We start from the raw sequence: 13,038 nt of genomic DNA on the forward strand, positions 1-13,038 counted from the left end.
AAATCTTTTCATTCCCCTTTTAGTTTCTTTCTCATCCCATCTTATAATAGTTCAAAGGCCACTGAGGCAGTAGGGTCTCATGGGGAGGAATGATGTCTCAGCAGTTGAAGACACAGCTTAAAAATTAATACTTGTAAATTTAAAAGTTTACAAGTATAAGTAAGTGCCTTCGTACGCCTGTTCCACCTCTTGATGGCATTGCAGAATGTGTTTGTGTTAACAAGTCTAAGTTATAAATAAACTTTATGAAATCATCCAGAATAGGTAAACATTGATTACATCCTCCGCAGCTACCAAACATGGTTGAGACTCACATAGCGATATTTTTTAGGCTTACATGGCTAGAAGAGCTTCCTGTCTCCGGCTGAAATGCTTTGCTTTCTTTGGTACCTTGTAATATTTCTTTATTGATTAGAGTCAAATTTATTGTAATATTTAAGCAAATAAATATATAAGCCAAGTAGACTAATAAACACATAAGTAGATTATGACGAGAGTTTAACACAGCTTTTTAGCAAGGGTGATTAGTAAGAGAAAATAGGAGGGACATTGGATGAGAAATCAGCCATTTGGTTTTCGATCTGGTTATTTCAGTGAGCAGCCTTGGGGTACTGAATTATCTGTAGACCTCTGTTTATGTAGACCTATCACTCAGATGCCAGGTATCATAGAAGGTGACTTTCCTGAATGTTTCTACAACCAGAAGTGCTAATCAAATAATACTATCCCTTTGCAAGGATGCCAACAACTAGGTTCCATCTTAAGATACCACTGTGTGCAGACAGTTTTCATGAAAAGAAATCCATGTATTTATTACTTTCCACCAGCTACAATAAATGCACAGTAACACTTTCAACCAGTTATACACTAATGAAATAATTCAGTTTTTAAGGCCTCATTAACTGTGAAGTTTTATAGCAAAGTTCAGAATATGAGGCCATCAACTGAGACTGCAATATCTTCACCTAAAAGTCTACACAATTATTTAGCCTTAAAAAGGAAGGAGGGCTTCCCTGGTGGCGCAGTGGTTGAGACTCTGCCTGCCAATGCAGGAGACACGGGTTCGAGCCCTGGTCTGGGAAGATCCCACATGCCACGGAGCAACTGGGCCCGTGAGCCACAACTACTGAGCCTGCGCGTCTGGAGCCTGTGCTCCACAACAAGAGAGGCCGCGATAGTGAGAGGCCCGCGCACCGCGATGAAGAGTGGCCCCCGCTTGCCGCAACTAGAGAAAGCCCTCGCACAGAAACGAAGATCCAACACAGCCATAAATAAATAAATAAATAAAGCACACCTAGTATAGTGTAATTAAAAAAAAAAAAATTGATAAAAAAAAAAGGAAGGAAATTCTGACACATGCCACAACAATGATGAAACTTGAAGACATATGCTAAGTGAAATAAACCAGTCACAAAAGGACAAATATTGCATGATTCCATTTATACGTGGTACCTAGAGTAGTCAACTTCAGAGGGACAGAAAGTAAAATGGAGGTTGCCGGGAGCTGGGGGAAGCGGGGAAGTGGGGAGTTATTGCTTAATGGGTACAGAGTTTCAGGTGGGGAAGATGAAAAAGTTCTGGTGATGGATAGTGATAAGGGTTGCACTAGGCTGTGAATGTAATTAATGCTGTAAAACTGTACACTAATAATGGTTAAAACAGTAAATTTTATGTTACATACAATACATTTTGCCACACACACACACACACACACACACGCGCGCGTCTACACAATGAGTTTATTCCCTAGAAGGGCAATACTTGATTTTAACTAAAAACCTCAGGATTATCTGCCTTTGGGGATGGGTCCAAAGAGCACCAACCATCTTGGGGAGCCAGTTTGTTAAACTGAGTCTTGGGAGACGTCCTGTGATAATGGAGATACATGAGTAAGTGGACAAAGCTTGTGAAAATGGAGACATCTGGCAGATGGAACACTGTTTTTCCTTTCCATTAGAAGTCACAAAGGCAGAGTGAACATCACGCAGCTCAAAGCAGAGTTCTGTTTCCACAGCCTGGAGGTGTCTGGGGACTACTGCTTCTCTACCTCGTCCTCTTAGTGATTTCCACTTTTCCTCCCCCACAGGCTTTTCTGATTGACGAGACTTATCCTTCCTGATCCCATTGCTTTTTCATTCTCAGGTGCTAGTGCTCTTCTGTGTGGTTTGTGCAGATGCTCTGAAATGCTACTCTGGCACCCCCATAGGCTGGCACTCCTGCAAAAAGACAGATTGTAAAATGTGGATCCAACACACTCGTGAGTGTTTTGTTTCCCTCAGCCTGCATGCTGTCCGAAGAGCAAGGAATTAAGAGTTGATCCTTTTAGTTTTTCCCTGCTGTTTGGGCCCTGAGCATAGTCAGGCTGCTAAAAAAATGTATCCAAAGTGAAGTCTTGGCCAACACACCTGAGTAGAGTGGTGATGCAGCAATCACACAAGCCCCCATTCACCGACACCTACCATATTACAAATACTGTATGTATTTGTAATATGTAATGTTTAAGCCAGACAACAGCCCCTTTTGTGAATGCGAAACCAAGGCTCAGAGAGATGAAAAATTTTGCATAAATTCACTCAACTAGGTGAGTGACAGAGTTGGGTTGTGACCCAGGTTTGTCTGAGTCTGAGCCATGCTCTTTCTGCAATATTTCCCTGGTACCAATTCATTTCCCCTTTTGGAGTTCCAAGTAGCTTTGCTATTTATAAAAAGAAAGAACTGAGTACATGCCTCCTCTAAACCACTTGGTGAGGTAAGGGTATCAAAAAGGAATTCACTGTGTAAACAAATGAACTTTTGAGCTGGCATACTGCACTAAGTAGATTTACTCCATGATTGAATATACCTTCCAAATTTATTTTCTCAGATAAAATGGCCACTATTTATTAAAAGGCAATTCTGCTTATCGAATTGATATTTTACAAGCAGCTTGTTCTGTCCACTAGGCTAGAAGCTTTTAAGAGAAATCCCCCAATTTTTTTTGAATGAATAAAATAATTGGTTGGAACTCTGCAAAGGGATTTTCTATACTTCTTAACTGCTGTCCACAACCAAAATAAACTGCCTCCTCAGAAATAGCTTACAACCAGAATTATAGTAGCCTCTCTCTGGTCCCTCAATTTATATGAAAATCTAGTATAGATGGATTGTTTCCTGTATATCTTCTCAATTAAGAGAATTTTGCACTGTCTTTATGTTAGTGAAAAGTCACTCTTTTCCTAGTTAGGGATGCTAAAATTAAAAAGGCACTGAACAGTTGGTTCCAAGATCAGACACAAGAGGAGACAAGAGGCATGAGTGTGATTATTATCTGAATTTAAACAAAATACAGTTACAAAGCCTATTGTTGAATGTGTGGATGAGGGAAGCCATGAGCACTTTCCCATAAGCAGTGTACAGTGGGTAGGAATCCGTTTCTTGCCCATTGGAGGTGTGCAAAGTGTCTTGACGGTCTCTCTAATTAGTGGGCTGTCTGCTCTCCCTGTAAGTGAGCCTAGACTCTCTACAGGTTCTTTTGGGCACTCCATCCCTCTCCTCCTCAGAGGTAAGATTTTATCCCCCAGTGTTCCCACCATTTGTGCCTGCAGAGGCACTACTCATGGGAGAAACAGTACAGAATGTGATGTGTTCATGGTGAGGGGATATGTGGGGTTCAATACCCAGCGCTGGAAGTAAGTGATCATAATTTGAGAAAATAACTTGTTTACCTTTTGGAAAACATGGCTCATTACCTGAGGCAGGTCATGCTTGGGAGACACTTACTGAGAAAGTAAGTGACTTGAAAGGACAGGTTGTTGACTAGAGCTTCCCGTCAGCCAGTGAGTGAGCAGGGGAGCTATCAGGCCTTACGGGCTGCATCGTTTCCCTTCACTTTGGGGGTGATGAAGATGGCAGGGGAAACTATCAGGAGTGTCGCCCACTGAGCCTTCCTGACACTTTTGAACTAAACGAGGGTCCTAGCATGTGAATCGGTTAAAACCCAAGTCCTTCCCAAGGACTTAATATGATCTAATATGATCTAAATGTTTTCTGTGATGGTGGAAGTCCTGAACACAGGCACAAAGATGAGACTTGTTGCCATGTACTTTCATTGCTATGGTTACCCAAAGAGCCTCCCTAAATAACCGCTTTTAAAACTTGCTCTTTTACAAACAGAAATATCTGCACTTCAGGGAGTGCAGATAGAGTATGTCCGGGTGATGCTGAGTTCCCAGATCCAGTTCGTCCTGTAGGCTTTGCTTCCTATAGCCATTTCTTTGAGTTATTTCAATATCTTCCCAGCTACATGGACCAATACCTTTACCTTTGCCTTAAGATAATATGAGCTGGTTTTCTATCACTTGCAATTATAGAGCCCTGACCAATAGAAATCCCTATGCAGTTAATGGACAGACTTCAGCAAGTCTGTAAACTGCCTGATATTGTATGCAAGATTTTGTGTGTTTGTGTGTAAGTGCATTTTCCCCCCTGAGAATAGGGTTCATAGCTTCCCTCAGATTCACAAAAAGACCTATAAACCCACAAAAACTTACTTAATTAATGTGAATCAAAATAAACTAAACCAATATCTTAAAAAAAAAACACACAAAAAAAACTTGCTCTTTTTTTTAAAATGTAAATTGGTGCAGCCACTGTGGAAAACAGCATGGAAGTTTCTCAAAAAACTAAAAATAGAGCTACCATATGACCCCACAATTCCACTCCTAGGTACATATCCAAAAAAAAAACCCAAACACTGATACAAATAGATATATGCACCCCAATGTTCGTAGCAGTGTTATTTACAATTGCCAAGATATGGAAGTAGCCTAAGTGTCTATCAACAGATCAATGGATGAAGAAGGTGTGAGATATATATACATACGTATATATACATACACACACACACACACACACATACACTCACACACACCAATATATACAATGGAATACTACTCAGCATAAAAAAGAATGAAATTTTGCCATTTGCAGCAACATGGATGGACTTGGAGGGCATTATGCTAAGTGAAATAAGTCGGACAAAGAAAGACACGTACTGTATGATATCTCTTATATGTGGAATCTAAAAAAATATAACAAACTAGTGAATATAACAAAAAAGAAACAGACTCACAGATACAGAGAACAAACTAGTGGTTACCAGTGGTGGGAGGAGGGGCAATACAGGGGTTGGGGAGTGGGAGATACAAACTATTGGGTGTAAGATAGGCTCCAGGATGTATTGCACAACATGGGGAATATAGCCAATATTTTGTAATAGCTGTAAATGGAAAGTAACCTTCAAAAATTGTATAAAAATTTTAGAAAATTAAAATTAAAAAATTAAGTTAACAAACGTAAAACAAAACAAAACAAAAACAACTCTTGCTCTTAAACCCTTCAAGGCACCACTGCTGCCCCTTCCCCAACTCCAGTGCCCATGGGAGGGAACATCCTCAAATCACCCTCCTCCTCTTGCTCTGCATCAACACATCCAAAGTGCTGTCTTTGTCTTTCCTCGCCCTTCCTTAGTCTTTCCTCAAGCCCTGCCTGCTGGTGCTAAGTTGCAGCCTAACTGCTAATTAAGAGAAAGAGAATCTCCTGGAAAGGGAAAGAAGTTGCCTTCCGAGGCCTGGGGCTCCACCTGCACCTGAGCTGGTAACTGGCAATTTAGCCTTTCATTGGGTCGTCATTAACGCTCTGCATCCTCGGGCAGGGGATGCTGCCTTCTAAGAGATGGTTTGGTTTGTCTAGTGACAAGTCCGAATGGAGCATGGCACCCGGAACACCTCAGTCCCTTAGTGACTGGGGAAGCATTTGATGAGTCAGGCTGCCGTATGTTTTTTTGTGTGTGTTTGTTTTGAATTTTATTTTATTTGTTTTTTATACAGCAGGTTCTTATTAGTTATCTGTTTTATACATATTAGTGTATATACGTCAATCCCAATCTCCCAATTCATAGGGCTAGGCTGCCATATGTTTTGCTGAGAGTGACCAAATTGTGCTTTTGAAAAGACTCAAGTGTGGAAATAAAGCAGGGAACCAAAGTTTGCTGTGTGCCTACAGTGGAGTGCCAGCGTGGTAGGAAGCACTGTTCTGGATAAATGCACAAATTTTGGAGTCCTCCCCACCTGGGTTTGATTTTGGCTTCCTTCTCCAGCTGCCTGACATTAATCAAGTCACATATTTCCCTGACATTCCTCTTCTGTGTACTGTGGATAATATTTTCTTTCTCACAGAATGTGGTGGGGATCAAGTGAGAAAACAGACGTGAAAGCACCTCTCACGGTGGATGACAGAATGGTAGTTGTAATTATCAGGTACTTTGAACATGTTACCTCATTAAGCCTCAAGTTAATAAGGTAGGGTAGGGGCTATCATCTTCATTTGACCAAATAAGGAATTCAAGCGTCAAAATATGATCTCTCTAAACATCACTCAAACCCTGGGCTCATTGGATCCCAAATTGTGCCTTTTCCACCACCCCGAAGGGGATTCAGAGAATGTACTGGCTGCACAGGTCGTTGGCAATGAGGCAAATTAATGACCCTGGAGATGGAGAACTATGACCTCTCAAAGCAATTCAGCTGCAAGACGCAACCCACGCACACAAGGTCATTTCCATACGTAATTAGCAGCCCCTGGGAGCCAGCCTCCCTCGACCAGAGCAAAGCCAGCTTTCCCTGCGCGTAGCTGTGGAAAATTCCAGAGCTATGGCTGTGCCCTTCTCAGGCTGCTGAGGTAGAAGTTTGGGAAGGCACACAGGCTTCTTCCGAGAAGCTGCGGGTTCAGCTCGCAGCTCACCAGCTCGGGTTCAGAACACGGGATTCTGGGCCCCGCGGTGGCGTAGACGCTACGCTTGGACGACCGGCTTCTCCTTTAGGTGAGTGGCCCGGAACGGACTTAGCTTCCTTCCTCGGCTGCTAGACTTAGCTTCCTTCCTTGGCTGGTATCAGGATAAATTGCAGAGTTTCCTCTCTGTCTCAGTGACGGTGGCACACATGAGCAGCTGACAGTGGCAGCGGGCGCAGGGCTGCATGTCGTGAGTGTGGCTGTGTTCTGTGTATGGCCGGGGGAGTTCGTGCTGAGAGGGGAGAGGCCTCAGGAGCCCTGGGCGATGGAGACGGAGTCTCAAGTGTTTCCCTGCCTACCAGCCTCCTTGCGCATGGTTTGTGTCCGATTAGAGCTTTAGACTCTGTCCAGAGCGTGAGATCCAGGACCAGGACCTCCTCTGGCACCACCGCAGAGTGCCTGCGCCTCCCACCCCCCTTCAGGCTTCCTCTCTTTCCCACTGAGCCCTTGGATAAGCGTGTGCTGTCCTTTCCCCGCTCAGAGACGGGAGAGGCAGGAACAGGTGAGGTGCTTGTGCCTGGAGCTGGCTGTCCTAGATGTGAATCCCAGGGTTCTCTTGGGCTTCCTGTGTAAACTTGCACAAGTGATGTAACCTCTCCTCGCCTGGGCCCGACCTCCACCCTTCACAGCTGAACCCACTTCCAGCCGACCCTCAGGATCTCCCCGGGGGCCACTGCATCTTCCTGCTCTAGTTACATCACTGTCCTGGGGGAGGGGAGGGGCCCTTCAGCATCATTTCTAGGGAACAGGCCCCACGTTCGGGGGTCCTGGACCTTTAGAGACTAGCCTCCAGCTTAGGCTTGCGGCCACCAGGCGGTGAGGTAGGGCTCGGTGTCCAGGACTCGGGAAGCCTGACGCTCCCTGGAAACTCGCTGTGATCCCCACAGGCAGAGCTGGTGAGTCAGGCTCTCCTCCCCTTCCCAAACTCCCTCTGGCGGCTGTCTGACCTGCTTTGACTCCTTTTTGCTTTCAAGGCTGCTCTTGATATTCGTCTTAACCAGATTTTACACAGTGTGATGTGCCTGAGGCCCCAAGCCCTCCTGAAGAGGGCGAGGGCTGGTCCCTCTCTCTGCTGCTGCACAGTTTGCCAAAATGGGCAGGGATGGGTTGTGGAAAAGCTGCCCACGGGGCTCGGGGAGCTTGAATGGTTTTTTGCTTATGCAATCGTTGAGCTTGACTTAGGTTGTAATTTCCTAAAGATGAATTTGTAAGAAGCCAACATTTTCTGTGGGATAAAAACAAGCACTTAACTACAGTAGCACAAATGATGGGCAGGCAAAACTGCTAAAAGGAGCAGAGGCAGGAGAAAAATGTTGTGTGTAGTTTGGGGATTAGAAGTCCGGGCCCTGGCCTGGAGATAAGGGGACCTTTTCTGGGACAGCTGGGTGCTTCCACAGTGCTTCCACATTTAATTCTCAGAGCCAGCTTATGGAGGTGAGCACTGCTGTCATTTTAAAGAGGAAACTGAGGCTCAGGAAATTTAAGTAATCTGTCCAATTTCACTGAATTAGTGCTAAGCCAAATAACTAACACTTATTCACTGATGGCGTATGCTAGGAATTGTCCTGAGTGCTTTGTATGTATTAACTCAATCCTTACAGTAATAACCCCATGGGGAAAGGAGGGCTCTGTGTACAGCTGTTTTATTTTTTAATCATCCTCATTTTTCTATTGAGAAAGTTGAGGCAATGAGACATGAAGGGACCTATTACAGTCACCCAGCTGGGACCTAAACCCAGGAGGTCAGATTCCGAACTCTGCTCCTTTCACCCTGGTTTTGTAGCACTCATTTTCCCAGAAGATATTGGAGACGGGATTGATCCCAGGCCCTGTGGACTTCAGATGTCGTGTGCCCCTTCTACTACACTGGAAATTCAAATAATTGGTGGGCTGTGTGTGCGTGTGAATGTATATGGGGATGAGTTCAAAATATGCAGCCCTAGACATCTCAATCATGCAACCTGTACTATTGCTTGCCTAACATTTTCTGGAGGCTATTTGGGAAGAAGGCTTAATGTCTACCCTTCATGAGACAGGCAGAATCAGTTCACATAAAATACCAAGAACATCAGCCAATGTAGAATAAGTGTTCAAAACCTAATGGTTGCCCAGGGCAGCTTGTTCCTGTTGTACCCCTCCCTGAGGACAGGACCATTTCTTGTTCAGTTTTAGGTCCTCATGGCTTCACTGCCTGAGTAGAAGATTGTTCCTAGACTTGTTTTGTGTTTTTTGGGGGAGATATTCATTAAATATTTATTTGTTGTACTGAAATAAGATTGACTTGGGCCTCAAAAAAATGGATGTGGCTAGGTGGGGAGGGCGAGGGGGAAAGTGGAGCATATTTCAGGAGGGGAACACAGAAAGCAAAGGACTGGGGAGCTGGACCAGGCATGATGTCTCTGTGACTCAGGCAAATGTTTGGATTGACTGAAGCAGAAACTGAGTTTGGATAGAGGATATAGATCATGGAACATCAGGCAGAGGTGTATCAAATGGGTGTGGTTGGCTAAAGCGAGCCAAGGAAGATTTAGGAAGAATGTCACTGATGAGAACAGCTTTGGTGGATGATCACCGTGGTCAGGGGACACTGGCTGAATTGGGGGGACAGTCTGAAAAGTCAGCTAGCAGATGGCTTCAGAAAGCCAGGAGTGAGGGAATTGGAGCTATTGCAAACCAAATCATCGAGAAAACAGAGTCACAGGATCTCAGGGAGAGGGGGATTTTGGAACTTACCTAGGGATCAGGCTTAATTGTCTCAATGGTTTCTAGCTCAGTGACTGCCCAGTATTTGAGTAAAAACTAAAAGGGATGGAGAACTCATTATCTCCTCTTCCAATTTTGGAAAGCCCTGTAGAAATGTCTTTGTAGTTAGTAGGCCAAAATGGCCTCCGAGTAAATTTTATACATTGGTCATTTCGAAAGAAGAAATAGCTGTTATGAAAAAAAGAAAAGCATGATATTTATGAGAATAGTGAAAGGAGTCAAGATTTGAGTCCAAGGCTCAGGCATGCGTGGCTTTGAGCAAGTCGGGTAAACGCTGAGTTTTATTTACTTCTGTGACAGTGGGGATGGAACACGTCCTGCCTCGTTCTCTGGTCTGTTTGGAGGACCAAATGATATGCCTTGTGACAATGTTTTGGAAACTTCAAAATGCCTTATAAAGGAGGGGAAGATAAGATGATTAATGCTCCACAGGCGGGAGTATAGTACAGTTTAGTGACAGAGAAAGCTGGATCCAAATTCTAACTCCACCACTTTCTAGCTGTGTGATTTGGGGCTCCATCTCTAACCCTCATTTCCATAGCTGCAAAATGGAATAAAAATAGTCAACTTTAGAAAGTTGTTGTAACAACTAAATTTAATAAAGGACTTAGCACAGAGTCTGCTTGACATATAATAAGCAACAAATAAATACAGTTACTGTTATTATTGATAAATGATGACTCCTGCATACAGGAGATGGGTCGAGACCAAGGAGTCAAATCCATGGACTTGAACTTGAGGGATTAAAGGAATGATGGTAGCATTGACAGGGCCTGAGAATGTGAGGGAAGCTGGTTGGGATGAACTGGCAGATGTTTTGAAAATGCACGACTCCTGGCATGGCTCTGTGTGTTTATACAGATGCCTCGGGCAGGATTTTGACAGTGGCTGTTTTCTGGGTCTGCTCAACATCGAGCGGCTGTGTTCTCTCTCTGACACAAGTATAACAAGAGTTGATGGAGTAAAATATAGTGCAGGAGTTCACAGCCCATTCTGCCGAGTGCCATCCATAAACAATCAGGAGCTCAATGCATTGTTACCAGATAGAGTGTCAGGTTTAGATGCCAGGATGGTGAAAGAAATGTCATCACCTACACATTCCGGTGGAGGGGCCGTCCTGTTCTTGGCCAGGATGGCTGTCTGGCAGAAAAGTCAAGCATCTGTAGACACTCTAATGTACAAACCCATGCAGAAGGAAGGTCAGTTGTTACAAGGGCTCCGATCACAATGATTGCAGCTGCTTACTTGGATTTTGTGCCCATCCGGAAAGATGCTTTTCAATGAGTAACGAGTCTCAGGTAAATGATGAACAAGGATTAGCAGGTTAAAGGCTCATCAGTATAGCAGAGGCAATGCTTGTGGAAGGTGCAGTGAGGAGTGTCCTTGTACCAACCAGGCTAAGTGCCTGGGAAGGTAAGAGCATGAGTTTGATATTATTTGTGTTCAGGAGAGAGAGCACTTCGGAAAGCCTACATCTCAAGAAAGTTTCTTCAGTTGACTGTCAGGCAAGCTGATGTCCACCCAGGAGATCCCTTTTTTACAGATGAAAAAGCTGACAATGAGAGTTTACCCAGCTCTCCCCAAATCACACAGTTTGTCTGTTCCCTCTCCATATTCAACTATGTTGAGGGGGAAAGATAATCATTTAGGGAAATTGTAGAGAGAAATAAAGGCAAAGCAACACCCAGAGATGAGAGAAGCCATGCTTTCTCTAGGTTGGCAAGGGACTTGATACCAGAAGGTTGTTGACGGTAACATTCAACTTATCTCACATGGTAAACTTCTAGTTATTTATCTTGGAATTTCTCCTGCTTCCTTGTCTTCAAACATCTTCTATAAAGTGGAGATTCCTAAATAGCTTTTCCTAGTCCAGATCTGTCTCCTGAGTTCAATAATCCTATATCCATTTGCCCATAGACTCTACACCTGGACACTTCACAGGTATTTCCAACCCAAAATGTCCAACAAGACTTAGCATCTCACCCCAGTACCTACATCCTTCCTATACTCACTACGTAGGTGAGTGCCGCCACCCTCCGATCGGGAAAGCCAGTACGGGGAACCGATGCTCAACCCCACCCTTCCCCACATTTGATCCCTCACAATCTCTCAGGTCCATCTCCAGCACCACCACAGGACTTCTCACCCAATCTTTCCTATCCCATGTAATAGATTTAACTTCCTAATTGGTCTCTGGGACTCATTATCTGCTCTGCCCACCTCACCCCTGTTCTGTCTACTCTAACCAGAATGGTCTTCCTCAGATGTAAATTTGACACTGCTCTTCTACCTGAAGTCTTCCAGTGCTGTTCCCTCAATACAGAATAAAGCTCCAAAGAAGGATATCCTTGAGCCTTCAAATTTTGGCCCTCACCTCCACTGCTGGCCTCATCCCCTGCTGCTCTCCCTGTGAACTGTAGCAAACTTTTTTGGTGCCCTGCACACATCCTGTGGCCACATCAATGTGTGGAAACCAACTTCCAGAGGAGAGTATCTGCTTGTATCCGTGCAAGGCTTTCTCCAGTGCAGGAAGGCTGCTCTGTCCGGTGCACGTGGCAGGCCAGGAGAACCAGGGAACTGACGCCGGAGTTTTCCTCAACCAATGCCAAGGATTTGGTGTATAAAGATCATGATTCCATTGTCCCTCCAGTGAGATAACTCTGAGGCCTGTGATCTATACCATCTTCCAGAGTTTTCCCACAGGACTGAGCTTCAGCCTCTCTCCTGGATCGCTATTTGCCAAGTGATAAAGTGGTCAAAACATTTTGGAAAATAAATTGACGTGTTTGGAATTAGGAATGCAAAAAAGAGTCACCTGATAGCTGATAGCTCCATGGAAATGTATGCATTCATTCATTTAAAATAATTATTAAGCAACTACTACACGCCAGGCACACTTCCAGGAATTTGGGATACAACGGTAGGCAAAACACAAGTCTCTTCCCTGGTGAAGCACAGGAGATAGAGTGTACATCACAAATACAACAAACTAGTAAATTTTGTATGGTTAGAAGCTAATCAATGCTATGGACCATAAAAAGGAACGAAATTGGGTCATTTGTAGACACGTGGATGGACCTAGAGACTGTCATACAGAGTGAAGTAAGTCAGAAAGAAAAACAAATATCGTATATTAACGCATGTATGTGGAATCTGGAAAAATGGTATAGATGATCCTATTTGCAAAGCAGAAATAGAGACACATACATAGAGAACAAATGTATGGATACCAAGGGGGAAAGGGTGGGGGGTGGTGGGAGGAATTGGGAGATTGTGATTGACACGTATACACTATTGCTACTGTGTATAAAATAGATAACTAATGAGAACATACAGTATAGCACAGGGAACTCTACTTGATGCACTGTGGTGACCTGACTGGGAAGGAAGTCCAAAAGGGAGGGGATATATGTATTGATATACGTATGGTTGATTCACTTTGCTGTA

At 44.0% G+C, this 13,038-nt stretch overlaps 1 protein-coding gene and 1 long non-coding RNA gene across 4 annotated transcripts in view; one reads left to right on the forward strand and one right to left on the reverse strand.

Annotated features, from left to right (window-relative positions):
* Nucleotides 1-13,038, reverse strand: part of PCSK5 (proprotein convertase subtilisin/kexin type 5) — a 457,855-nt gene that overhangs the window by 104,946 nt on the left and 339,871 nt on the right. The gene's annotated exons all lie outside the window — the stretch shown is intronic.
* Nucleotides 6,783-13,038, forward strand: part of LOC309665009 — a 92,057-nt gene continuing 85,801 nt past the window's right edge. For both annotated transcript variants that reach the window (XR_014266150.1, XR_014266151.1), the window contains exon 1: nucleotides 6,783-6,859. This is a non-coding gene — a long non-coding RNA (uncharacterized lncRNA). The remainder of the gene's footprint in view (nucleotides 6,860-13,038) is intronic.

Source organism: Balaenoptera physalus (genome assembly GCF_965194825.1).
Source record: "Balaenoptera physalus genome assembly, chromosome: 7".
In the NCBI taxonomy this organism is placed as follows: domain Eukaryota; kingdom Metazoa; phylum Chordata; class Mammalia; order Artiodactyla; family Balaenopteridae; genus Balaenoptera; species Balaenoptera physalus.